Raw genomic sequence first — 27,365 nt, forward strand, 5'->3', positions numbered from 1 at the left:
AGCGCTTGGATGAAAAACATTTGGTTCAAGCTGCTGATCAGAAGGGACAAACTGCTCTGAAGAACCTAGACACTAACCTCCACTGCCGAGGGAAAACTTGCAGTCCCCCCTTTTTCAAAGAGGTGCAGTATGGAGCCTTAGAATTCTATTGCATGTTCACTATGTGTCAATGACCAGGTAATTTTAGTGTTTAACAATGTGGTCTTTCTCCTGCAGTTCACTAAGTGCAAGCAGGAGGTCGCTAGGTTCTCTCTTGGGTGAGAACCTGGCCAGTAATCGAAATGTGTCACCTCTGGGCTGGATTACTATAACTCAGTGTATCTGATGCTAAAATGGAAAGACAATACATAGGGCCAGCTGATGCAGAATGTAGTTGTCTCCTTCTCATCTGACCTGTGCTCAAGTCTCAGGCTCCCAGCCAGTTTCTGACAGCCATTTAAGTCTTGGCCCTATTCATCCAACCAATTAGCAGCTCAAACCCTTGCTACATTAAAACCTGAATTTCAATATACAAACCACAGTAATAGCTGCAATCTTCTGGGACAATAAATGTCAAAAAAGCCCAGTGTAAAGGGCAGAAGAGCTGCAAGCACTGCTTTCTCTGCTGAGGGCATCTGACTATGGATTAGTCTTCCAGAAGAGATCTGGAAGAGTCTGACATACTTTAGGAAATGCCACAATACCTTCTTTTAAAGAAAGGCCTTTTCACCAGAGAAAGAAAGACACAACACCGACAGACAAATGTTTCTACCTAAATGTCCTCCCTTCTCTACCCCATGCAACTCATACCTTAAAAACCTTACCCTGAAGCACCGCTTTTCATCTGAAACTGGAAGATATGCCAGGGACTTCACTATTGTGAATTTTGGGTCACCGTATAAAATACTAGCCTCTCTCAGGGTATGCCTACACTACAGCGCTAATTCGAACTAAGCTAATTCGAACTAACACATCCAGACTAAAAAACTAGTTCGAATTAGCATTTTGCTAATTCGAACTAGCATGTCCACACTGAGTGGACCCTGAACTGAGGTTAAGGATGGCCGGAAGCAGTGCCGGCAGGGCATCAGATTAGGACTTAGAGCGTGGAGTTGCTGCCTCAGGCTAGCCGAGGGCTGTGCTTAAAGGGACCCGACCCCTACCCCGGACAGACTCATAGACTTTAAGGTCAGAAGGGACCATTATGATCATCTAGTCTGACCCCCTGCACAGTGCAGGCCACAGAATCTCAACCACCCCTCTTAGAATAATCCTCTCACCTATATCAAAGATATTGAAGCATTCAAATACTTTGAAGGACCCAACATGCAGAGAGTCCTTCAGCTGTGATCTGTGCCCAATGCTACAGAGGAAGGCGAAAAACCTCCAGGGCCTCTGCCAATCTAACCTGGAGGAAAATTCCTTCCCGACCCCAAATATGGCGATCAGTTAAACCCTGAGCATGTGGGCAAGACTCACCAGTCAGACACCCAGAAAGTTCCCTATAGCAACTCCTATCATCCCTCCATTGACCTATTTCCAACTGATAATGAATGGTCAATTAGTTACCAAGATCATGTTATTTCATCCAACCATCCCCTTATCATAGAATCATAGAACTGGAAGAGACCCCAGAAGGTCGTCAAGTCCAGCCCCCCGCTCTAGGCAGGACCAATCCCATCTAAATCAACCCGGCCAGGGCTTTGTCAAGCCGAGATTTAAATACCTCTAGGGATGGAGACTCCACTACTTCCCTAGGTAACTCATTCCAATGCTTCACTACCCTTCTAGTAAAATAGTTTTTCCTAATATCCAATCTGGACCTCTCCCACCACAACTTGAGACCATTGCTCCTTGTTCTGCCATCTGTCACTACTGAGAACAGCCTCTCTCCATCCTCTTTGGAACCTCCCTTCTGGAAGTTGAAGGCTGCTATCAAATCCCCCCTCACTCTTCGCTTCTGCAGACTAAACAGACGCAAGTCCCTCAGCCTCTCCTCGTAGGTCATATGCTCCAGCCCCCTAATCATTTTGGTTGCCCTCCGCTGGACCCTCTACAATGCTTCCGCATCCTTTTTGTAGTGGGGGGCCCAGAACTGGACACAATACTCCAGATGTGGCCTCACCAAAGCCGAATAAAGGGGAATAATGACATCTCTTGATCTGCTGGCAATGCTCCTCTTAATGCATCCTAATATGCCATTAGCTTTCTTGGCTACAAGGGCACACTGTTGACTCATATCTAGCTCCTCATCCACTGTAACCCCCAGGTCCTTTTCTGCAGAACTACTACTTAACTGGTTGGTCCCCAGCCTGTAACTATGCTTGGGATTCTTCCGTCCCAAGTGCAGGACTCTACACTTGTCTTTGTTGAATCTCATGAGATTTCTAGTGGCCTAATCCTCCAATTTGTCTAAGTCACTCTGGATCCTATCTCTGCCCTTAAGCGTATCTACCTCTCCCCCCAGCTTAGTGTCATCTGCAAACTTGCTGAGGGTGCAATCCATCCCCTCATCCAGGTCATTAATAAAGATATTGAACAAAACCGGTCCTAGAACCGAACCTTGGGGCACTCCACTAGAAACCGACCGCCATCCTGACATCGAACCATTGATCACTACCCGCTGGGCCCGGCCTTCTAGCCATCCTCCTACCCATCTTACCGTCCATTTATCCAATCCACATTCCTTTAACTTGCTGGCAAGAATATTGTGGGAGACCGTATCAAAAGCCTTGCTAAAGTCAAGGTATATAACATCCACTGACTTTCCCATGTCCACCGAGCCAGTTACTTCATCATAGAAGCTAATCAGATTGGTCAGGCACGACTTGCCCTTTGTGAATCCATGCTGACTATTCCTGATCACCTTCCTCTCATTCAAGTGTCTCAAAATGGATTCCTTTAGGATCCCTTCCATGATTTTTCCGGGAACCGAGGTAAGACTGACCGGCCTATAGTTCCCTGGGTCGTCCTTCTTCTCTTTTTTGAAGATGGGCACTACATTTGCCTTTTTCCAATCATCCGGGATTTCTCCCGATCTCCATGACTTTTCAAAGATAATGGCCAAAGGCTCCTCAATGACATTTGCCAACTCCCTCAGTACCCTCGGGTGCATTAAGTCCGGACCCATGGATTTGTGTACGTTTAGCTTTTCTAAATAGTTCCTAACCTGTTCTTTACCCACCAAGGGCTGTCCATCTTCTTCCCATCTTGCGTCACTTAGCACAGAAGTCCAGGAGCCGACCTTGTCCGTGAATACAGAGGCAAAGAAAGCATTGAGTACTTCAGCTTTCCTCACATCCTCTGTCAGTAGGTTACCTCCTTCATCCATTAGGGACAGCACACCCTCTCTGATCACCTTCTTCTTGTTGACATGCCTGTAGAAACCTTTCTTGTTATCCTTCACATCCTTAGCCAGTCGCAACTCCATTTGCGCTTTCGCCTTCCTGATAACCCCCCGGCATTCTCAAACTATACATTTAAACTCCTCCCTAGTCATTTGTCCAAGTTTCCACTTTCTGTAAGCTTCCTTTTTGTGCTTAAGTTCACCAAGGATTTCCCCTCTAAGACAATCCGGTCTCCTACCAGGTTTGCCTCTCTTGCTACGCGTCGGGATGGTTTCTTTCTGTGCCTTCAATAAGGCTTCTTTAAAATACTGCCAGCTGTCCTGGACTCCTTTCCCCTTCATGTTAACATCCCAGGGGATTCTTTCCATCAGATCTCTGAGGGAGTCAAAATCTGCTTTTTTGAAGTCCGAGGTGTGTATTTTACTACTCCCTTTCCTTCCTTTGGTCAGGATCCTGAAATCTACCATCTCATGATCACTGCTTCCCAGGTTGTCACCCACCTCTACGTCCCCTATTAGTTCCTCTCTGTTTGTGAGGAGAAGGTCAAGCTATGCACGGCCCTTGGTCGGATCCTTCAGCACTTGTACCAAGAAGTTATCCCCAATATTCTCCAAAAACTTCCTGGATTGCCTGCGTACTGCCGTATTGGTTTCCCAACAGCTGTCAGGGTGATTAAAGTCCCCCATGAGAACCAGGGCCTGCGATCTGGAAGCTTCGCTCAGTTGTCTGAAGAAAGCCTCATCTACCTCATCCACCTGGTTCGGTGGCCTGTAGCAGATACCAACCACAACATCACTGCTGTTTGCTCCTTTAAACCTGACCCATAGACTTTCAACAAGTTTTTCTCCCTCTTTATACTGGAGTTCAGAGCAATCATAGTGCTCTCTTACATATAGTGCAACTCCTCCTCCTTTTCTCCCCTGCCTATTCTTCCTTAACAATCTATACCCTTCCATGACAGCGCTCCAGTCATGCGAGTCATCCCACCAAGTCTCTGTTATCCCAATTAAATCATATTTCTTGGTCTGGGCCAGGGCCTCCAGTTCTTCCTGCTTGTTGCCCAGGCTTCTCGCATTCGTGTACAAACACTTCAGGTAACCAGTTGATTGCACTATCTTCTCCATTCGAAACTGGGGTCCTCCTTTCTTGCTCCTTGCTCTATGCATTTCTTCCCGGTATCTGACTTTCCCACTCCCCTCAGGGTTTTGGTCACCATCCCCCGACGAACCTAGTTTAAAGCCCTCCTCACTAGGTTTGCAAGCCTGCCCGCGAAGATGCTCCTTCCTCTCTTCGTTAGGTGGATCCCATCTCTTCCTAACAATCCTTGCGCCCGGAACAGAGTCCCATGGTCGAAGAAACCAAAGCCCTCTCTGCGACACCACCTGCGCAACCACGCATTTACGTCCTCAATTCGACGATCCCTGCCCAGTCCTTTCCCTTCAACAGGGAGGATGGACGAGAACACCACTTGCGCTCCAAATTCTTGGATCCTTCTTCCCAGCGCTACATAATCCGCAGCAACCTGCTCAAGGTCATTCTTGGCCGTATCATTCGTTCCTACATGGAGAAGCAGGAAGGGGTAGCGATCTGAAGGTTTGATCAGCTTGCTAAGCCTCTCAGTGACATCCCGAATGCGAGCTCCCGGTAAGCAGCACACCTCTCGAGATTCCAGGTCCGGACGGCAGAGGGATGGCTCAGTCCCTCTTAGGAGGGAGTCCCCGACCACCACCACCCATCGTTTCCTTTTGGGGGTGGTGGCCGTGGAACCCCCATCCCTAGGACTACGAATCCCATGCCTTTCAGTAGATGGTGCTCCCTTCTGGTTTCTACCTTGTGAGGTCCCTTCCAGAGCTTTCAGCACTGCAGAGCCTGTGGAGAGAGCTTGAAAGCGATTGCTTACCTCTATAGCATCGGGGGAATCCCGTGCTGGCCTTTTTCCCCTTCTAGAAGTTACATGCTGCCAGTTCTCTTCTTGGTCACATACTGCCCTCACTGGCTCCTCTGCCTGCCGTGCTTGAAGGATCAATTGCTGCCTTCTATCGAGGAAGTCTTCATCCTCTCTGATCAAGCGTAAGGTCGACACTTGGGCCTCCAGTCCTCTAATTTTTTCTTCCAAAATCTCGACCAGCTTGCACTTCGTGCAGATGAAATCCGTTCTTTCTTCCGGGAGGAAGACAAACATGGCACACGCCGTGCAGGTAACAACAGCAGCAGACGCATCATCAACCATCACTGCTGTCCTGGAGAAGGGATTTAAAAAGAAAGACAAGAGAACCTCCCGCCCTTCCCAACTCCCTCTAAAAACTCCCTGTTAGCAATCACCTGTTTGCAAGCTCCTTGGTCGCTTGCCCACTGCCTTATAAAGCCCCTCCTCCTACCAAGGCTCAGCCAATCAGCAGAAGCTTCTAGAATTCAAACTTTAATTAGAAGCCAACAGTTTCCACCTGCCAATCACAGCACAAACTCTATCAAGGGGAGGGGAGGGAAGGGAAGGGGGAAAAAAAAGTCTCACTCTCAAACACAGAGGAAAATAAATAAATAAAATTAAAAAAAAAAACCACACACCTACCCTCACTCACAAACACAAGCTCAGCATACAGCAAGAAAGTCCCAAGCACAACACCCACTTCCCTCAAGACTCCTGTATCTACTTCTCCTCTACCTGGAGAACTCCCCCTCTAAAGCCTCACTCAAACAGGGGAAAAAAACAAAAAACAAACAAAAAAAAAAAAAACCACCACCACCACACACCAAACAAACACAAGCTCTGCACACACTAAGAAAGCCCCAATAACAAAACACACTTCCCTCAAGAGTCCTGTATCTGCTTCTCCTTCACCTGGAGAACTCCCTCTCAAAACTCCCTGTGAGCAATCACCTGAGACAGTTCTCAGGAGTTCCCCGCTTGCAAAGCAGTCCTGGCTTGGAGTGCCCTGAGTGCCCACACTCGGCACATAACAGCACTCGGCCATCAGCCCGGCTGCACTTGCCGCAGGCTGCCATCCGGAGGGGGGGTCAATCAAGGGGCTTCAGGAGAGTTTCCACCCCGAGGAGCCCGCAGAGCCAGCCCAGTCCTCCCCATCGGGGGGCTCATACCCCATTCCTCCCTCACCTCCTTCCACTTACCCCTCCCTAGCCCCCCTTCCTGATGTACAAAATAAAGGACACATGTGTTCAAAAATAGAAACTCTCTTTATTGAACAAAACTCGGGGAGACTGGGAAAAGGAGGTGGGAGAGGGGAAGAGAGAGGGTGGGAGAGGGGAGGGCAACTACAATGATGAGGGGTTTGGAACAGGTCCCATATGAAGAGAGGCTAAAGAGACTGGGACTTTTCAGCTTAGAAAAGAGGAGACGGAGGGGGGACAGAATAGAGGTCTCTAAAAGCATGAGTGGGGTGGAGAGGGTGCATGCAGAAAAGTTCTTCATTAGTTCCCATAATAGAAGGACTAGAGGACACCAAAGGAAAGGAATGGGTAGCAGGCTTCAAACGAATAACAGAAAGTTCTTCTTCACAAAGCAAATAGTCAACCTGTGGAACTCCTTGCTGCAGGAGGCTGTGAAGGCTACAACTAGAACAGAGTTTAAATGGAAGTGAGATCAAGTCATGGAGGTTGGGTCCATGGACTGGTATTAGCCAGGGGGTAGGAGTGGTGTCCCTGCCCGAAGTTTGTGGAAGGCTGGAGAGGGATGGCACGAGACAAATGGCTTGGTCACTGTCTTTGGTCCATCCCCTCCAGGGTCCCTAGGGTTGGCCGCTGTCGGCACACAGGCTACTGGGCTAGATGGACCTTTGGTTCTGACCCAGTACGGCCATTCTAAGCTCAGGGTCGGGGGTCTCAGTGGACCACCTTGATTTTCATACAAACCTGCTCCCGGGTGGCCAGGCTGGCAGCTCTCCTGCCCTAGACGGCCGCTTTCATGTGCCTAGTGAGGAGGTCATGGACGAGGTCCACGATGTCTGCACTGGACCACGTGGGTGCCCGCCTCTTGCTGTCCTGGGCAAGCTCCCGGGAGCCGCCAGCCTGGTCCCGGGAAAAGGGGGAGGCCTGGGGGGCATCGGGTGGCTGGCTCGAGCCGTGCCAGGTGCAGGGTCTGCTGGCTGGGTGCTGGCAGGCTTGCACCTGGCACGGGCACCGTAGCCAGCCCGTGCCCCTTTAAGGGGGCCGGGGCCGGGAGGGGGGCAATAGAGTTTCCCTGGTGTTGGCCAGAGTGGCCACCAGGAAAGCTGGGGAGGGTTAGCCTCCCACTAGTTCAAATTAAGGGGCTACACACCTCTTAATTCGAACTAGTAAGTTCGAACTAGGCTTAGTCCTCGTGCAATGAGGTTTACCTAGTTCGAACTAAGCACTCCGCTAGATCGAATTAAGTTCGAACTAGCGGAGCGCTAGTGTAGCGCCTATCAAAGTTAATTCGAATGAACGTCCGTTAGTTCGAATTAACTTTGTAGTGTAGACATACCCTCAGTAAGTTTCTTTTCAAAGAGCTCTCACCCCAGACTTGACAAACTCAGAACACCAAACATACCTTACAGGATATTTATCCATTAACAGTAACATCTACAGAAAGCACATAATTTGTCAAGAATGAAAATCACTGTGAGATGTACCTGCAGGTAATATTTATAGAGAGTAATGTGTTTATACTGGAAACATGCTTTATAAACTAGGAATAGAAAGTAGTCCCTGGGAAGATTATGCATTGGTCAGGAGCCATTCAGCCAGGAGACAGTGATCATCCATCCCTAGTTAGTGAGCAAGGTAATACAGGATTCTATTGTGTATCCTGGCCACATCTTAGAACAGTAAATAGAGAACAGCCAGAGATAACAACAACAGAACCTACTTAAAGATAAAAAAGGAAACTCTCCAACAGAGCAGGATTTCTCCTTGCCTGAGAACAGAAACAAAAGACAGTTTTCAGTATAAACACAGAATAAGGAAAAGACTTTGTATTCATCCACTGAAGGGCAGGAAGGGGGATGCTTTCATGAATATTTAGCTCCTGGTTGTTAAGAAACCAGCCAGCTTTGCAATACTCTAAACATTGGTGGGGGTGGGTATAGTTACTTTATTACTTAAGAAAGGTAACCAGCAACAGTGCAGACCCAGGTTGACATTTTATTATTTTGTTTTCAGCTGTAACCATTTGTTTCCATCACTGTCTCTCACTTTTAGGTAAATTTTTACTCTTTAAATAAACCTACATTTCTCTTATTTTAAGAGAAGTGCTGTGTGGTTTGCAGGAGTAGTACTTTAAGCCAAAACTGGTAAACTCAAACACACTGCCCCATAGGGACAAAGGATCTAGAATTTCTGTGAGTAGCCAGTGTCAGGGGCTGGATATCACAAGGCACCAATTCAAGGGGACTGAGATGCAGGTTAACAATAGGTGCAAAGAGAAAGAAGAGTTGTCATAAGCATGCAAGGGTGCTTGGCTGAAGTGCTGACAAAAGCAAAACTTCTACAGTTGAAGGATGAGGAAACAAGTTGACCCACAGTCCTGAGTACCCCAAGAACCGTTACAGGGCCTCAGAAGCTTTCCAAGCTCTGTGATGCATATCAAAGAGCAACCATAGCCTATCAGATTTTATGTTTAGTAATGCTATAACTAGCTAACCAGTAATCTAAACACAAATGGCTCCACCATATGAACAACAAACTGCAGTAATAACCTTTTAGATCAGGAGCAGAAACTCAGAATTTATGAAGCTAGTATAATGACCATGGAAACAAAGAGGGCTGGCCCTACTATTAGTAGCATGAGACTGACCTCTGCTGAGAGCAGAATATAAATCAAAAACAGAATGATGTAATCTTTCCTGAAGGGAGTTAAAACAAGAATAAACATCTCAACAGATGCTCAAGAAAGCATCGGCAACAATCTGGAGATATTTTTCCAAGTAAAAGAGAAACATCTTGTGGCCTTCACTTTTTTGAATATTTAAAAAAAACCTAGGGGTCTGCCTCTGGGGGTAAGCAGGCTCAGGTCTCCCCACAGCCACTGGAGAGGGGAGGAGGGCCAGGCCTGCACCAGCCCCAGCTTCTCGCCACCCCCCGGGCTTCTGGGGAAGGGAACCCAGGCCTCTTGTTCATCCCCCCACCTCTGGCAGCCAGCCCAGGCCTCTCCCCACCCCCACTCCCACCCCCCCCCACCTTCCCCCGCAGCCAGCCTGGGTGTCTCAATTCCCCCTCCTCCCCCCATACCTTCTCCCACAGCCTCTCAGCCTCCCTCTGACAGGCAGAGAAGGGTTGGGGCAGTGCAGGCCCATTCTCTCCACCCCCTCCAGCCAGCGCAGAAGGGTTGGGCTGCTGTACAGGCCACATTCTGAGCTGATGGGGTTAGCAGAAGGGAGGAGTAATGGTGGAGGGGGTGAGGGATGCAGAATGACGTGATGACATCACTCTGTCATCACACAGGAAAAGTTTTATTTTAATATATATAGAGAGAAACACAGTTCAGAAACCATCAGTATTCATTTTCCCAGCCAAGTGTGATAGGATTATGTTTATATCACACAAAAGGAGGCAATTACCAAGCTTTCATATTTATAATGGTTTTCTACTGTTTATAGCCATCTATCAGCCTTGAAAACATGATTCACATTCAAAATTGAGAGGGGAAAAATTGACACACAAGGGTTGCAATTTTAGCTGTTTTGGAATCAGGAATCTTCTAAACATAATCCAGTTGAAAAATCTGCCTCTCCATCTTTCCTAATTTATATTTTTCTCCCCTCCTTTCTGCTCCCTCCCATTTCCTTCTGGCCACTGGATTTGCATTACTGCATTATAGCAATAATCTACCAAGCAACAGTTTCAAACTTTACCATTTGACAAGAACGTTTTTTCTTGTCAGTTTCAAGCTCTTAGTAATTGTTGTGCATACACAATGCACAAATACCTCAATCTGGGTTCTGTGGGATTTCCCTCCCTCCCCCCCCAGTTGGCAAGAAGAAAACCTGGGAGGCCTGAAGGTAGGCAGTATATTTAAAAGCATGTGACAAAGCCTTATTCAAGAAACAAGTGAGCAAAGGAGAGGGTTTGTAGTCCTGATGGTTAGTCCTGGCTCAGATTTCCTCTGACCTTGGAAAAGTCATTTAACCCTTCTCTCACAGTTTCCCAATACTTAAAAGTGAATCAAGATACTTACCTACCAGGGGTGTGGTAAAACACACTCAATGTTTGTAAAGTACCTTAAAAGCCTCATATGAAAGATTAAAACAACAAATGGTTTGGTAGCACTTTATAGACTAACAAAACGTGTAGATGGTGGTATGAGCGTTTGTGGGCACAGCCCACTTCTTCAGATGACTGGAGTTATGAGTAGGGAATAAAACTAAGGAACCACCTTATCAGCATTCTCTACAACAAACAGAAGAAAATCAAGGAGAAGATCTCTACATTAGGAACTATCATAAAAAAGCAAGCCTCTACACACATTTCACCTCTTCAAGACTTTACTACTATTCAACAAACCACCTACAAGGACCACTTCATCTCTCTTCAGAAGAAAAAGGACAATAAACTGTCCAAACTGCTACATGCCTCAGGATCTCTCATTACGGATACTTTCAGCTCACCAAACATCATCATCAACCTATCTAATCACTCTCTCAGCCCGGGAGGCAAACAGACAACTCACCAATACCAGATTCTATAGGCCTCTCTCCTATGACTCCACTAAAGAATACCAAAAAAACCCATGAAAAAAACTGCTCATGAAACTCACTGATGCTACTCACGAACAAATTTATACTAACACCCCACCCCACCCAAATCCCTGACCAGGAACTTTCTATCTACTACCCAGAATACACAAATTTGGTAATCCCAGTTGGCCCATCATCTCCAGCATTGGCACACTTACTTACCACAGGATTATCTGGCTCTATCGACTCTCTCCACAGACCCGATGCTACCAACACTCCTGGCTACCTCCGCAATATCACTGACTTCCTGAGGAAACTCCAACACATCAATAATCTTCCTGAAAATACCATCCTGGCCACCATGGATGTAGAAGCCCTCTACACCAACATTCCACACAGACAGATTACAGGCCATCAGGAACACCATCCCATATAACAACACTGCACACCTCATTAGAGCTCTGCGACTTTGTCGTCACCCACAACTACTTACAATTCAGAAACAATTTCTATTTCCAAATCAGTGGCACAATCATGGGCACTTGCATGGCACCACAATATGCCAACATCTTTATGGCTGACCTTGAACATTTCCTCAGCTCTCACCCCCTAATACCCCTAACTTTACTTATGCTACATCGAGGACATCTTCATCATATGGACCCATGGAAAACACACTCTTGAAGAATTCCACAAGGATTTTAACAACTTCCACCCTCAGCCTGGACCACTTCCTGGACACTACATTATAGTTAAATAATGGACAAGTTTCCACCACCCTATATCGGAAACCTACCGACCACTACACTCACCTTCATGCTTCCAGCTTTCATCCCAGACACATTTTTCAGTTGATTGTATATAGCCAAGCCCTACAATACAACCGGATTTGCTCTAACCCACAGACAGAGACAATCACCTACAGCAGACAATCACCAAACTTTTTGACACGGGGACCAGTAAATCCATTCACGAGCTTTTGGAGGACCGGTAACATTCATTTGCAAATTCATTTAGCAAATGATGTATATTCAAATAAGTTGTTTCTGGTCCTCCCAAAGCCTGCAGTGCCAGCGTTAGCAAAGCTTTTGATACAGCCACCCACAATATTCTTGCCCGAAAATTAAGGGAATATGGATTGGATAAATAGACTGTAAGATGGATAGAAAGCTGGCTAGATCAGGGTTTCGCAAACTTTTTACTTTAGTTGAAACCCTGTTTTTTTTTTTTTTAGTACTGTTTTTTGCAGCCCAAAAATATAAACGCATATAAAAAAAGAATGAAAAATGAATAGATTTTCAGTGTTTCACCCGGCAGCATCCTCCTCCCAGCCTGGGCCAGGTTTCTGGGGACTCCAGGAGGTAGGAGCAGGAGCAGGAGCAGACTGGGGGTAGGATATCTGGCTAGGAGAGAGAGTGCAAGGAAGGGTAGGGTTGCCAGGTATGCGGTTTTGTACCCGACAGTCCGGTATTTCAGGGTTTTGTCCAGGAAACAAATTGAGAAATTACCAGACATAAAATGTCTGGTATTTTCTAATTGGGTAAGTATTATTATAATTAGGTGTATCAGTCCTTAGCTGCGAACTGCCTCGCTGGCAGATGTGCTCATGCTGTCTGAGTGTGTCTATCTGCCAGGCAGTTCGCAACTACTCAAGGGAGAGTATGTTAGGTGGGGTGGGAGTGGGTGGGGGAGAGAAATGGAATTTCCCGGCTGGACTCACTCGTCTGCCAGGGTTTGCAGGTGCCTGGCTCCCCCCACTTCTCCTCCCAATCTCCCCAGTCCAGCCCTGCTGCCCCCATCCAGCCCTGCTTCCAGCGGCCATTTCCCCCCGCCCCCCACCAATCTCCCCCAGTCAGCCCCGCTCCTCCGACAACCCCCGCAACAAGCCCTGCTTCCAGCAGCTGGTTTTCCTGTCCTCCTCCTCCTGATCTTCCCCCAGCCAGCCCTCCTGCCCCCCGACCAGCCCTGGTTCCACCGCCTGCCCTCCCCGATATCCACCAGACAGCCCTGCTGGCCCCAACCCTGCTTCCCGGCAGCTGGTTCCCCTCCCCCCCACACACCTCCTCCCAGCCGCCCCACTCTGCTCCCCTCCCAGTAGCCACGCTGAGGCCCGGTATTTTTTTCTCGCGGCCCAATATCGGGCCACGGCCCATTGCTTGGGAAACGCTGACCTACAGGATCTTTACAGAGCATTCCTAAAACTGAAATACCCACCTGGGGAAGTGAAAACACAAATTGACAGAGCCAAAAAAAAAATACCCAGACATGAACTACTTCAAGACAGACCCAAAAGAGAAAATAACAGAACTCCTACAGTTGTTACCTACAGTCCACAACTCAGACCCCTCCAATGCAGTATACACAATCTACAACCCATCTTGGAAAATGATCCCTCACTCAGAGGCCTTAGGAGAAAAACCTATTCTTGCTTACAGACAACCCCCTAACCTGAAACATGTTCTTTCTGATAACCATGCCACACAACCACATTATAAGCCTTCAGGAACCCAGCCCTGCAACCAAAAAAGATGTCAACTCTGCCCACATATCTACACTGATGAATTCATCACGGCAGCAAACAACATGAACCACAAAATCAAAGGGTCATTTGACTGCACATCTAGTAATCTGATCTATGCCATCAAATGCCAGCAGTGCCCCACTACTATAGATATATAGATATATAGAACAAACTGGACAGTCTCTGCGGGAAAGAATCAATGGACACAAATTGGATATACATAAAGGGAATACACAGAAGCCTGTTGGTGAACATTTCTGCTTGCCTAACCACAGTTTAACAGACCAGCAGGTGGCTTTGTCACAGTCCAGCTCCACAAGCCAGATACATAGGTAAGGACTGGAATCACAGTTCATTCACAAATTCAATTCACATGCTAATGGAGTCAATTGTGATATGGGCTGGCAAGAACACTACCACTTAATAACCACTGAAGGTATTAACAGTTCTCTGAGTGGTATCCTTTCCGTTTTAGCAATCTATCTATTGACTTTGATTTTAATCTGCTTAAATTTAAGAACCCATTCTCCAGATACTTAATGATGTTCTGTCTCACCTCCCTCCGTTTTTCTTCCTCCTCCCCTATTTATTTCGAGTTTTCATATGCCCTACTCATAACTCTGGTCATCTGAAGAAGTGGGCTGTGCCCAAGAAAGCTCATGATACCATCTATATGTTTTGTTAGTCTATAAAGTGCTACCAGACTATTTGTTGCTTTTGTCTGTAACAGACTAGCTCGGCTACCCCCTGAAGCTCATGAAAGATTAAAGTTATTTTTTTTTAAATCCTCTTTTTCTGTTACTTGAGTGTTGGCAACAAAACCCACACCTCAGCTGCACTGAGATAGCAATCACCTGGGTGACAACTTGAACAGCTTCAGATGTTTTTCTCTTAAAATGGATACTTCTGCAGCAGAGAACAACATTGCCATGGCAAGCAATGTTTATTAGAAGCCAGAAAGTAAAAAGCAAAATGACTATATGCTGCAGAGTTTGTGAGAAGAGGGACTTTAATGTAAAATACTGTTTGTGTTGTCCTCTAGCCAGCTTTAACAAGCATTATAGAGTTTTAACTAATCCATGGACTAGGTAAACCTTCTAACCCCACCAGCGCATTTTCTGTACAGTAGTACTCAGCCCACAATTATGTTGTTTCTGGCCATTGCAGCTATGTAAGAACCATCTTGTCTCTCCCCAACCTCTACTAAAATCTTGCTCCAAAATGGAAGACTATACATACCAAAGTTAGACAGACTGTCAGCATGTATAGTTGACTTCAGAAGAGCAGGCTATGCGCACATGGTTCCATCATACCAATCAGCATTCTTCCCAGCAGCAAAAGCCCAGAAATGCCCTCTGGGGGAAGCAAGAAATGGCATGTTGAAACCAAACCACAAGTTGCAAGACACATATTCTCAGGGTGGTTAAACACTGGAATAAATTGCCAAGGGAGGTAGCGGAATATCCATCACTAGAGATATTTAAGAGCAGGTTAGATAGACATCTGTCAGGGATGGTATAGATCAGGGCTACTCAACTTTGGAAGCCCCGGGGCTACAATGATAGTCTCAGCACACAACTTAAGTGTGGTTGCATATACATGCAAATATATATGCAAATAGCTTCTCTCACACTGATGGGTATGAATACAAAAAATAAGGCAAGTCTACACAACATGCAGACCCATTTAAGTCAGTTCTGCTGATATTAATAAAATGCAATATTTATCTGTTTCCACCCATATGTCAGCACTTTTAATGACCACTGACAGTCCAGGAATTTAACTACTAAAATGCATATCAGCAGACAACCTTTATACTGACTCACCGTTGTGGAGCTTGTTCCCAATGGAGGCCATATTCAAAGGATTCCACCTGCAGGCTGCCTGTTGAGCCTTGCGTAAACCCAAACTTCACAGCAGGCCACAAACAAACAGGCCACATATTGAGTAGCCCGGGTATAAATGGTGCTTGGTCCTACTGTGAGGGCAGGGGACTAGACTTGAACTCTCGAGGTCCCTTCCAATTCTAGATCATATCCAGAAGCTCAGCAAATGACACTGTTCAGACCAACTTGCCGGAGTAGAAGCAAGGAACCTCTTCCTTTCCTCCTGCACAGTCACAGCATAAGACTTTCTAAACTGTGTGACATAATCATTTGACTGTAGATTAAGACTGCTGCTACCTGGAGACTACAGCTATTTTTTCATGCAATGTTGTGAGAAAGTCAATCAAGTATATGCCTGAATGTACTATATAAGTCATCACATCAGCGATCAACAAGATCATAGCCTCTCAATATATAGCACTGAGAAAACCCTACCCAGGTCCTACCCAGACAGTCAGTGACATCAGCTGCTCCTTAAATTTCATTTAGGCTGAGGATTCCTACATTTACCACTTCATCAACAGCTCATTTTCCCTTCTCCAAATGACTCTTTCACATCTCTTGCTATATGATATCAGGGATTCTCTCATGTTTAACATAGCCAAACCACTGCTTCTCATCTCCATCACCAGTAGTAACTTAAACATCCTTTCAGCCACCCAAGCTTGCTGGCTCAAAGAAATCAAACATGAAACTCACTTTCTGCCTCGAATGCACCCACTCCCTATCCTGCCACATTTCCCCCCATATACCATTTCTGAAGTTGACCTTTTCCTCTTCCTTATCTTCCCTACTCAAAGTACTGCTGCAGCCCACTCTGATCATGTCATTACTCTCCAATTCCTCCTGTCATTAGTAATCTTTTTTCCCTTTTCTGAATCAGGTGCCAGTTTCTCAGTTTTCCAATCAAAGATTTGTGTTACAATGACATTTATTTAAGTCACTTATGTGTTGTAAGTCATGTTGTCCTGATTTGGCCATATGGGGAAGTCTGGGTTGTCCCATCAGGAGACTGCTTTAGAAGAACCTTCTTTCCAGGGAATAGTCCTGAGAATTTTATTTCTCCTTTGTTAGACCATTAGTGTGGACTGGAATTCCATTATGGCACTGTTAATGGCTCAGCCACACTGGCCTCTTGAACAGTCTTCTTTTGCATGGTTTCAGAATTACATGTTTTAAGGAGAAATTGCTTTTGGTAAAATATAAAGAAACTCTCTCAGGCATGTGACATTCAGTCTATACTTGGACAACTGAAATTATACATTATTACTGGCAGAGAGGCCTTAAATAGTTGTCTTGCTAAACTACTGTCACCGTATGACAAACTAGCCAGACAGATTACAGATATATCATAGTCATACCACTATTATCTGTTGCTCTCCTGCAGTTGAGGTTAAAACCAGCTTTCCATTTAAAATTTGGCTCGAAGTGTTCCACATGTTTACTTTGATAGCTTAGAAATTTGGTGGATCACGTAGGGGCACAGGGTATGGTTAGGGATCCAAATTTAGGACTATTTACCAATGAATTCCCCAGACAATCTCCTTCCAAAAACAGCTTTTTTAATGTTGATGGATTCTGGCAACCTATTTTTGCTCACAGATAGGAAATCAAGCACCATTCTCTCAGGATTACTCTGAGTGCTTGGCACCCACCATACCTTTGGGAAAAACCAAATTAAAATCTTATTTGGAAAAGATTTGCTTCTCCAGTTAAGCACACTAAACTCAGGAGCATACCAGGCACCTGTCAGACTTTATTTAGAATGTCCACACAAAGGAATTGACAGGACTGCTAGCCTTCAAAGTTCCACACCAGCTGGACAGTTTGAGGGAATAAAGAGTAGCCCTTTGAATTTCACAGCATCACCTCAAGGGTCCAAAAAATGTGGAAATTATCAGATAGCATATTATCAACATCTGTCCCTCTCATCCCCTGCCTTGCCCCCAAATTCCATCCCAGAGCCTGCACCCCAGACTCCAAACTGCACCCAAGCCCCATCTCTCACTCTTCCTACTCCCAAGCTCCCTCTCAGAGCCTGTACTCCTCCTTCCCAATCCTATGTTCCAGCCTGGAGCCTGCACCCAGTACACAAACTCCCTCCCAGAGTCTGCACCCTTCCCCCATCCAAACTCTCTCCAACCCTTAGTCAGGTAGAGGAGGGATCTTGAGTGGGAGAGGGGTGCAGACTCTGGGCATTCTGGGCACCACCAACATTTTTGCAAACCTGCTGCCTCTGATGAGTGGGGATGAGTAGTAGGGGTGATGAAAAAGATGAGTGGTCTCAGGTGAAGCACACATGGAGGTTAGTGGTAGGGAGATCATAGAATCACAGGACTGGAAGAGACCTCAGGAGGGAGGATACGGGCATTGGTCAGATCAACATTCTCCCCTTCAGTGTGCGCGCCAGACATACCCTCAGGGTTCTCAGCCACTATCCCTATCTTGCTTGTGAGTTCGGATCTGGGGATACTGCTCCCAGGCATGAATGAGCCCAATTCCCTGTTTGTGAGAGGATCTGGGGGCTCCTAATGCTCAAGAGTGGGTATGGGCAGAAGCCTCGTTCTCTACCCCACCTCAAGTGAGCAAAAGTAAGGGGGGGAGGCTTGCCTCTCCAGGAATGTCTGAACCCCATTTCCTACCCCATCTGTGTGTGAGGATATGGGGGATACCTGCCCTTCCATGAAAATCTGATCCCCACTCTATGTCCCACTTCTTGTGAGCCAAGTTCTGGAGAGGGTATGCCTTGCCTCTTAGGGCATGTCTGAGCCCTACTCCCTGCCCCAACGTTCTCTTTCATGGGAGCTCATTCTCAGCTTGTCTTTCTGGGGGTGAGGGGGGCTGAGCCCCACTCCCTGCTTCATCCTTATCTGAGCCAGGACCTGGGGAAACCCTGCCTTTCTTGGTGTGTAGTTTAGAATAGGCAAGTTTAGCGCATGAACCCAGGATACACTAATGGTGGTGAAGTGATATGCTTGACACAGTATCAGAAACTCTCCAGCACTGGAGGTGTAGTGGTGTTTCCATCTCCACCCCCACCTACTGAAAAGAATGCAATCTGAAACAATAGTTCTGTGATCCATGAACTGCTCCATTTCCTTAAGGTGTTCTCATTTAAGTGATATTTCAGAGTTAACCCTGTTAATCTATTTCGGCAAACACAACAAGGAGTTTAGTGGCACCTTAAAAGACTAACAGTTACAATGGCATAAGCTTTGGTGAGCTACAACTCACTTCATCAGATGCATGCACCTAATCTTTACTGTCTACACTTGCTCAACAAAACTTGTCTTTTACAGGTGCGCGTTCCCTCCCACCCACCCACCCACCCACAGTGAATGACAAAGTTTTGCTGTGACAAGCGCATGTGTGAACACTGCTTTGTCAGCAGGAGCACTCTCCTGCTCACAAAGCAGAACCCACTCATTGGGTGTAGAAGTATTGCTGACAAACAGCATTCAAATATGCTGACTATTAGCAACATGTCTGAACCATCCCAGACAGATCCAGGCTCCTTTTGAAGGAGATTCCATAACCTCCTGAGGCAGTTCTTACTGTTATGTAGTTTTTCCTAAAAATTCATCTAAATCTATGCTGTAGTTTGAACCCATTCCCTCTTATCCTGTCCTCTGTGGCAAAAGAGAATGACTGCTCTCCATCCTTTTTTTTTTATGGCAGCCTTTCAAGTATCTGAAGCCCACTCTTGTGTCCTCTCTAATTTCCTCTTTTCCAAACTAAACATAACCAATTCAGCCTTCACTCATGTGCATTGCATTCCATCCCATCCCTTGATCGTTGCTTTCCTTTGATCATAACACCTTTCTAAGCTTCCTGTGCTGCAGATGGATGTGCAGAGCTGTATGTTTCACCGTACAGGAAAGGAGCTACCTGCTTTTGCTCTACAAGCAGTTATATCGGTGGGAGATTTCTCCCAACGACAAAGCACTGTCCAGACCAGCGTTTCTGTTGGTGAAACTCAAGTCAGTCAGGGGAGGGGTATATTTTTTCCACCCTGAGTGAAAAAAATCTTTACTGACAGAAGTGCTAGGGTAGACACAGCCCCAGTTTGGATTCCATGGGGACCAGCAGACCACGACCTTGTCTATACTAACTTACTTCATTACAATTTACATCACTCAAGGGTGTAAATAATGCACAGCCTGCGCAACATAAACAGTACTGATCTACACTCCAGTGTAGAAAGCACTATGGGTGGAAAAGACTTATAGGATGTGCAGTAATTACTCCAGAGGAAGAGACTTAGAGCATCTCTACCACAAATGCTACAATAACACAGCTGCATCAGCAGCCTCCTACAGGTGCTGAGGTGTACAACCTCTGTTTGTCAAAAGCTAAGAATGGGTCACATATATATGTGACCAAAAAAAAAAGCTTTTTTGATTAATAGCCTAGGGCAGCGTTTCCCAATTTTATTTGGCCGAGGAACCCTTTTCAGCTTTTCAGAATTTAAAGGAACCCCTAGGTTTGTCAAGCCCCCCCCCCCAAAAAAAGGGGGGAGGGAGGGAGAGGGACCCACCAATTCATGAAATTCCCCACCAATGCATGAAAAATCACATTCCTTCCCCAAGACCTCCCACCCCCCTTCCTTTGGAGGTCTCATCCACTCTGTTCCCCTGCTCTCCATCACATGCTATCCCCAGCCCTTGTACACTCTCACTAGGTTGAGATATGAGGAGTGGGGTGGGAATGAGGGATTTGTGTGTGGGAAGGGGTGAGAAGTACAAGCTCTGGGAGGGAATTTGGATGCAGAAGGGGATGTTGGCTTGGGGAGGGGATTCCAGGCTCAGGAGTTTTGGGCTCAGGTGGAAGGCTGGGGTGCTGAGCAAGCCACGGGCTTGTGGATGTGAGGGACTCGGGGCAAGAAGGTTGTGAGTATGATGGGCTCAGGACACAGACTTGTGATGTGTGGCTGGTGCAGGAGTGTTGTGGCAAAAGACTGAGGGTTTGGGGATGTAAGAGGCTCAGGACAGGGGGTTCCAGTGTATGATAGGCTCAGATTTGGGGTCAGGTGCTGCAGGAGTGTGATGATGCTGCAGTGAGATGGGGGTTTGGCGTTGTGGCCAGGCTTCATTTTTAAATAAAATGTCAAACTCAAAAGGTTTTAGCATTGTCTTTATTTATGAGAGCGGTGAGGAAACTGTTTTGAGTCAAGGGTCACTGACCCTCAGAAAAGTCAGTTGGGGCCACACAAGTGAGATGGAAAAAAAAAAACCAACAACAACAACAACCCTCCAAAACCCCCCAAGCCTCACTAATGTGGTCCCAAATGTGCTGGTGGGGGCAGGGGACAGAGTGGAAGTGGGGGCTGGGGCGAGGATGCTGCTGGGTGGAAGGATGCTGGCTCAGGTGGTGGGGGGCTGGGGTCAGGGCCAGGGTGGTGCTAGGTGCTAGGGTAGATGGCAGGGCTGCCAAGGAGCGGGATAGGGATGGGGTGCAGGATCTGGGAGGGAGGTGGGGAGGCGGAAGGGGGCAAGGTCTGGGTGGTAGGTAGGGTGCAGAAGCAGGCTGGATGTAGGGTGTCTGGCCAGGGGGAGGGAGCAGGAGCAGATTGGGGGTAGGGTGTCTGGCTACGAAGGAGGGGACTTGGGTGGGAGGTCCAACTCCTACCCTGATCTGGCACCCTCTGGACCTGACTGGTCCCAGATGAGGGATTTTTGGACCGGGGAAGGTCATTTCAGGGCTCTTGGTTTCCCCCTCCCCACTAGGCTTCTTTGCACCTCTGTACCCTGCAACCCAACTGAGCTGCCCACCCCTGCTGGTTCCCTGCACCTCCCCCAAAACCATCCCCCCACAATCCAAGGGAGTGCGGCACCAGTTCCTTGCAGCCCCTCACAGCCCAGCTGAGCTCCCAGTCTGTTCCATATGCCCTCCCCCATCCAGCTCAGTCCAGCTGAGCCCTGCACTGGTTCTCTGCATGCCTTCCCCACAGCACAGCTGAGCCTTGTTTCCCTGCACTCCCCCAAGTCCCACAAAACTGCTGAGCCAAGCGCTGATTCCCTGCGCCTCCCTCCCCTTGAGTCTAGCCTCAGTTCCCAGCACCTCCCTCCTCCTGCAGCCAAACTGAGCTCCACACATACACACCCTGCAGCCCAGCTCAGCTCCCTGGACCTCCCCACTCTGCAACCCAGCTGAGCTCAATTTCCCTGCACCTTCCCTCAAACCATGCAGACAAGCAGAGCCAACGCTGATTCCCTGCCCCTGCCTCCCTCCCCCTGGCTGTGTCTACACTGGTGTGATCTTGCGCCAAAGCGGCCACTCTTGGGCAAAAACTTGCTTCCTGTCTACACTGGCCGTGTGTTCTTGCGCAAGTACACTGATGTTCTCATGTATGAAATCAGGGCTTCTTGCACAAGAGCTATGATGCTCCTGCTCAGGAATAAGCCATTTTGCGCAGTTGTTCTTACGCAAAAGGGTAGTGTGGACAGGCAACATTCATTTCTTGTGCACTTTCTTGGGCAAGAGAGCGTCCACACTGCCATAGATGTTCTTGTGCAAGCAACCACCAGTGTAGACATAGCCTAAGAGTTTCCTCACATGAGCAAAACAAATTTTGTGTTGTGCGCCAGTACTGAGTTCATTTGGCTTATTTGGATGTGCCTCTGTGGCACCCAAGTTATTAATATTTTTTAACATTTACTTTTTCTCTCTGCTGACATGTCTCCTCCCCTTGTTCCATCAGCTCCCCTGGTGCCTGCTGCCTCCCAACTCCTCACCCTCCTCTGCTGTCCTGACTCCTGTTCTTCTCACTGCCCTCAGCCTTCCTGAGATCTGCCCCTGTCCACCAGCCCTTCTCTCCTCCCTGTGCCCACTCCTCCAGTAGCCCCAATTTGATCACGTGAGCTACCCCTCTTCATCCCCTCTTCTAACACCTCCCTCTAAAAACCTGCCCTGTGTCTCTCCTCTGGTGGTGGTCCCTCCCCTGCAGATGTCTGCCCTTTTGCTTCACCCCCAGAGCCCCCTGGCACTTGCACCTCCTCTTACTCCTGCACCCTCCTCCCTCACTGCCCCGACTCCCCCCTTTGCTCTCTTTTTCCCTGATGCCCACCCCCTCACCTCCCTCTGCTCCTGTTCCCCTCATGCCTCTGTGCCCTCACCCATGACTTGCTCCATCCTGGCCTTCCTCATGCCCACCCCTTCTTTCAAGCCTTCTCCCAGCACCTCCCCCTTCCCCCTCTAGCTCCCAAAGCCCTTACCCTCTCCCCTCCCAGCATCACCCTGTCCCCCTCCCACTGACACCTCCCCTCCTGCCTTTTTCTTCATTGTCGGCATTTGTCTCTCCTCTACCCTGTCCTTTTGGTGCCTTCCACTCTTCCCCCTCTCCCCTTCCCCTCCGCACAAGCCCCTTCCTCTCCCAGCCCTTCCCTTTCCTTCTGCCTTCCACTTTGCGGGGCTGGAGTCTGTGCTCCATCCCTGGACTCCAAACCCGCAACTCAGCTGTGCAACGCAATGCAGCATCCAGCAGTTTTAAAATCCCGGGCTGCGATGTTACATCACGCCCGAGCGTCTCCTGCCCACCAGTTTGAGCACGCCACGCAGGGCAGCAGCAGCCAGCAAGGGGGAGCTCAGTGAAGGTTGTGCATGGCAGGGATGGGACGGGGGTGAGACACTCTGCGGCTGGGATGGGAGGACACGCAGGAGGGCTGGGGCCTGCTCCGGCTCCAAATATTGGTGGAGCATGGGCACCACGAGCCCATATGACTCACCGCTCATGCCTCTGCTGGCTAGCTGGCTCTCTCTCTTTCAGAGGGCCGGGGGAGTGCCGGCTCCTCGCAGAACCCCTCGTTTTGCTTCGTGGAACCCCAGGGTTCCCCAGAGCACCAATTGGGAAACACTGGCCTAGGGCTTTCTTGCTTGATCAGAAAAGGACAGAATCTCCAATCTAAAGAGAGCCCAATTCTTCAAGAAGGGCTGGAAGGACTGACATAGATCAGAGCCCTTGTGGCAATGGAGGGTTCAAGATGAATAATTTCTGCTAAGTTTATTAGTAGGCATTTTTAATAGGTCTTCTCTGTACCACTTTTATGTTAGAAGTAAAATTCGCTTGCTTAGAAGAAACAATGTGATAACATATTTGGCACGATTACACTGTGTACCATCTTTGAGAGGAAAAGCAAAGTCTGCTTAGGCAGGCTGTCTTTTGCTGGGAATAACACAGTGAAGGCAGAGAACTGTTCATCTGGGAAATACTCTGGTCACAAGGGAGAGCAATGCAGTTCTCCACTCAAGAAAGGCAACAATGAGGAGGCTAGAAGGTTAAGAGTGGGTGCTCCTGTTACAGGTGCAGTTAAGGGATGTAAGAGAGTAGTCAATTAGTCAACTACTGGTATTCTTCCCCCATGCCTCGCTGCCTCTATATTAAAGGCTCTGCAAATTAAAAGGCAGTAGGAACCAGGCAGCCTCCCCCCACTCCTTACTGTGTTTTAAATTGCAGAGTCACACTGGGGTTTGGTCTCTGACCTACTGTGAGCAGGGACTGTGCTAGACTGCCTGCCTGGCTCCTACTAAATTTAGGAGCTGGACAGGCAGGCAGCCTGGCTCAGTTCCTGCTAGTGCCGGGTCAGGAACCAAACCCCACTGTGGCTCTACAATTTAAAATATAGTAAGAGCCGGGGGGCAGGCTGCCCAGCTCCTACTGCCTTTTAAATTGCAATGCCACAATGGGGTTTGGTCCCGGCATGAGCCAGGACTGAGTGAGGCTGCCTTCTCCTATCAAGTAGACAATAAACATTCCATTGACTACTCAATTACTAAAATAACCTCAATTTAACATCCCTAATGCAGTTGCCCTGAACTATGACACCATGAAGAAGGTATCTACATAGTGTCGAGGTAGCAAGACTGAACATGAAGAAGCAACAATCGAACATGGGCATGTGCACTGAAAGGGAAGCAAGAGGAGAAAGAATGAGCCAAAGCACATTCTGAGGCATCGTTCTTTCGTCTTTCTGGTCCCTCCAGCTCAAAAGATCTTATAAACATCAGCAAGGGAGAAGACAGACACTATAAAAAGATTACTTTGGAGAGATTCACCAAATTGAAGCCTAGTTATGTGGGACTCTCCGTTACACTGCAAGGGCACTGAAATAATTTTTATAGTGGGGGTGCTATGATCCATGGAATCAAATTATAAATCCTACATATAATGGGAACCACCTATGTTATACTGCTTTGCAATTAGGATTCCAATTCTATTAAAATCAGTGGGAGCTGGGTTTGGCCTTTGGTGTTGCTACTTTCAGTTTCATTTGGTTTTCCATTACCAATTAAGCATAATAAAAGCAGATGTTCCTGTGGTTAAAGTACAGCTTGTTTTCTCTCACTGACAAAATCATAACTCCATCCACAATTGGCTGTTAGGCAAGACAAACCACATATAAATGCACATGTCTCTTTTTGGCAAGGATTGCCATGGGGCAACATAAGTTAGTTCCTTTCTGGAGATGAAGGAGGTTGTTTTCTTTCTTCTGCTATTAATATTCTGAAATATTTGACTTTTGAGTTATTCAAACAAAATAAAAAATATTGAATAATCTATTAATGAAAACATCAATAGTATAAAATAAGTTATAAAAAGGTGCTTAAAATGACAAACTTCCAGAAATGTGAAGTATTCTCTTGCATACTCTCCTACAACATACGACAGTTATCAGAAAGAGATTAGAGGTTAACAGAAGACTATCACTTACTTACACGCTAACACACAATACAGCTACACTGCCCTTTTTTTACAGCAACATGTAGATTACATATATTACACACACTCTATAGAAGTAAGACACCCTAAACCCCTAGGGTAGGTACTCAACATGGCTCTCTACATGCCAAAACAGTGCCTTCTCCATCTACACTGCTATTTTTAGTATGCAGAGTAGTATCTCATTGCCAGAGTATTTCTTCATCACAAAGAAAGACTCAGAGAGGAGATGCAACAGGGAAAAGCTCTAGTAGCTCCTGCCACCTTCCCTCCACCAGAGCTTTTCTCCTCTTCATCCCCCTTGCCCTATCAGAGACATTCACTCTGGCAAGTAGCTACATTCAGCACATGGATACTGCCTGCTTTTCATTGAGGAGTTCCACTACCCATACCCTCCCTACACCATCAATATAGACATATCCTCCTCCTCCCCTCTCACACTGCCTCCACAGTAGGGATCTAAGGCTGTATCTAGACTACACCTCTCTGCTGACAGAGAGGTAGATTAGGCACGTCGAAATTGCTAATGAAGTGGTGATTTAAATATCCCGTGCTTCATTAGCATAAACATGGCAGCCACTTTTTTGAAAAAAGGCAGTCTAGATGCGGATCTTTTGAAAAATAAACCCTTTTCCGAAAGATCCTGTAAAACTGCCAATAGCCTACGGAGTGTTTAACCATGTAACAGACTGAATTTTAAAAACCACTAATCCTGTAACTGACTGAAAATTTTTTACAAACCTACTAGATACACACGTATAATTAACTAAGGGGCAGACTGCTTAAATGATGGGAATCTACTGCAACTGACAAGCCTGTAGTATCTAAGCATTGAGCATAAATGCAGGTTAAAAAGTAGGCTTTCGAAGTCCTGTTCAGATAGTTGCACTCTATGAGGCATACTAGCATAGGCAGTTAGATTAGCCATGTTCTGGTTTGTGGTTCTACCCACAAGTGCAGTTTTCTAAATCCTTACACTCTTAGGGTATGTCTACACTACAGCACTAATTCGAACTAACTTAGCTAATTCGAATTAGCGCATCTAGACTTAAAAACTAGTTCGAATTAGCATTTTGACCTTGAGTGGACCCTGAACTGAGGTTAAGGATGGCCGGAAGCAGTGCCGGCAGGGCATCAGATTAGGACTTAGAGCGTGGAGTTGCTGCCTCAGGCTAGCCGAGGGCTGTGCTTAAAGGGACCCGACCCCCACCCCGGACAGACAGTTCTCGGGGGTTCCCCGCTTGCAAAGCAGTCCTGGCTTGGATTGCCCTGAGTGCCCACACTCGGCACATAACAGCACTCGGCCATCAGCCCGGCTGCACTTGCCGCAGGCTGCCATCCGGAGGGGGGGGAGGAGGTCAATCAAGGGGCTTCAGGAGAGTTTCCACCCCGAGGAGCCCACAGAGCCAGCCCAGTCCTCTCCATCGGGGGCTCGTACCCCATTCCTCCCTCACCTCCTTCCATTTATCCCTCCCTAGCCCCCCTTCCTGATGTACAAAATAAAGAACACGTGTGTTCAAAAATAGAAACTCTCTTTATTGAGCAAAACTCGAGGAGACTGGGAAAAGGAGGTGGGAGAGGGGAGGGCAACTACAATGATGAGGGGTTTGGAACAGGTCCCATATGAAGAGAGGCTAAAGAGACTGGGACTTCTCAGCTTAGAAAAGAGGAGACTCAGGGGGGATATGATAGAGGTCTATAAAATCATGAGTGGAGAGGATGCATAAAGAAAAGTTCTTCATTAGTTCCCATAATAGAAGGACTAAAGGACACCAAATGAAATGAATGGGTAGCAGGCTTCAAACTAACAACAGAAAGTTTTTCTTCACAAAGCAAATAGTCAACCTGTGGAACTCCTTGCTGCAGGAGGCTGTGAAGGCTAGAACTAGAACAGAGTTTAAAGAGAAGTGAGATAAAGTCATGGAGTGGGATTAGCCAGAGGGTAGGAATGGTTTCCCTGGCCTCTGTTTGTGGAAGGCTGGAGATGGACGGCACGAGACAAATGGCTTGGTCACTGTCTTCGGTCCATCCCCCCTAGGGTACCTAGTGTTGGCCGCTGTCGGCAGACAGGCTACTGGGCTAGATGGACCTTTGGTCTGACCCAGTACGGCCATTCTAAGCTCAGCGCTCAGGGTCAGGGGTCTCAGTGGACCACCTTGATTTTCATGCCAACCTGCTCCTGGGTGGCCAGGCTTGCAGCTATCCTACCCTAGAAGGCCACTTTCCTGTGCCTAATGCGGAGGTCGTGGATGAGGTCCACGACGTCCG

At 47.3% G+C, this 27,365-nt stretch overlaps 1 protein-coding gene across 6 annotated transcripts in view; it reads right to left on the reverse strand.

The window, feature by feature from the left end:
- The window catches only part of RNF144A (ring finger protein 144A), a 114,957-nt gene that overhangs the window by 58,220 nt on the left and 29,372 nt on the right, over positions 1–27,365 (reverse strand). For 2 of the 6 annotated variants that reach the window (XM_075923529.2, XM_075923530.2), the window contains one exon: positions 14,736–14,851. The exons of the other annotated variants lie outside the window; for them this stretch is intronic. The gene's annotated coding sequence lies outside the window, so the exon portion shown is untranslated. The remainder of the gene's footprint in view (positions 1–14,735; positions 14,852–27,365) is intronic. 6 annotated transcript variants of the gene reach the window in all.

The sequence above is a fragment of the Pelodiscus sinensis genome, chromosome 3, assembly GCF_052426305.1.
Source record: "Pelodiscus sinensis isolate ZL-2025 chromosome 3, ASM5242630v1, whole genome shotgun sequence".
NCBI lineage: Eukaryota > Metazoa > Chordata > Testudines > Trionychidae > Pelodiscus > Pelodiscus sinensis.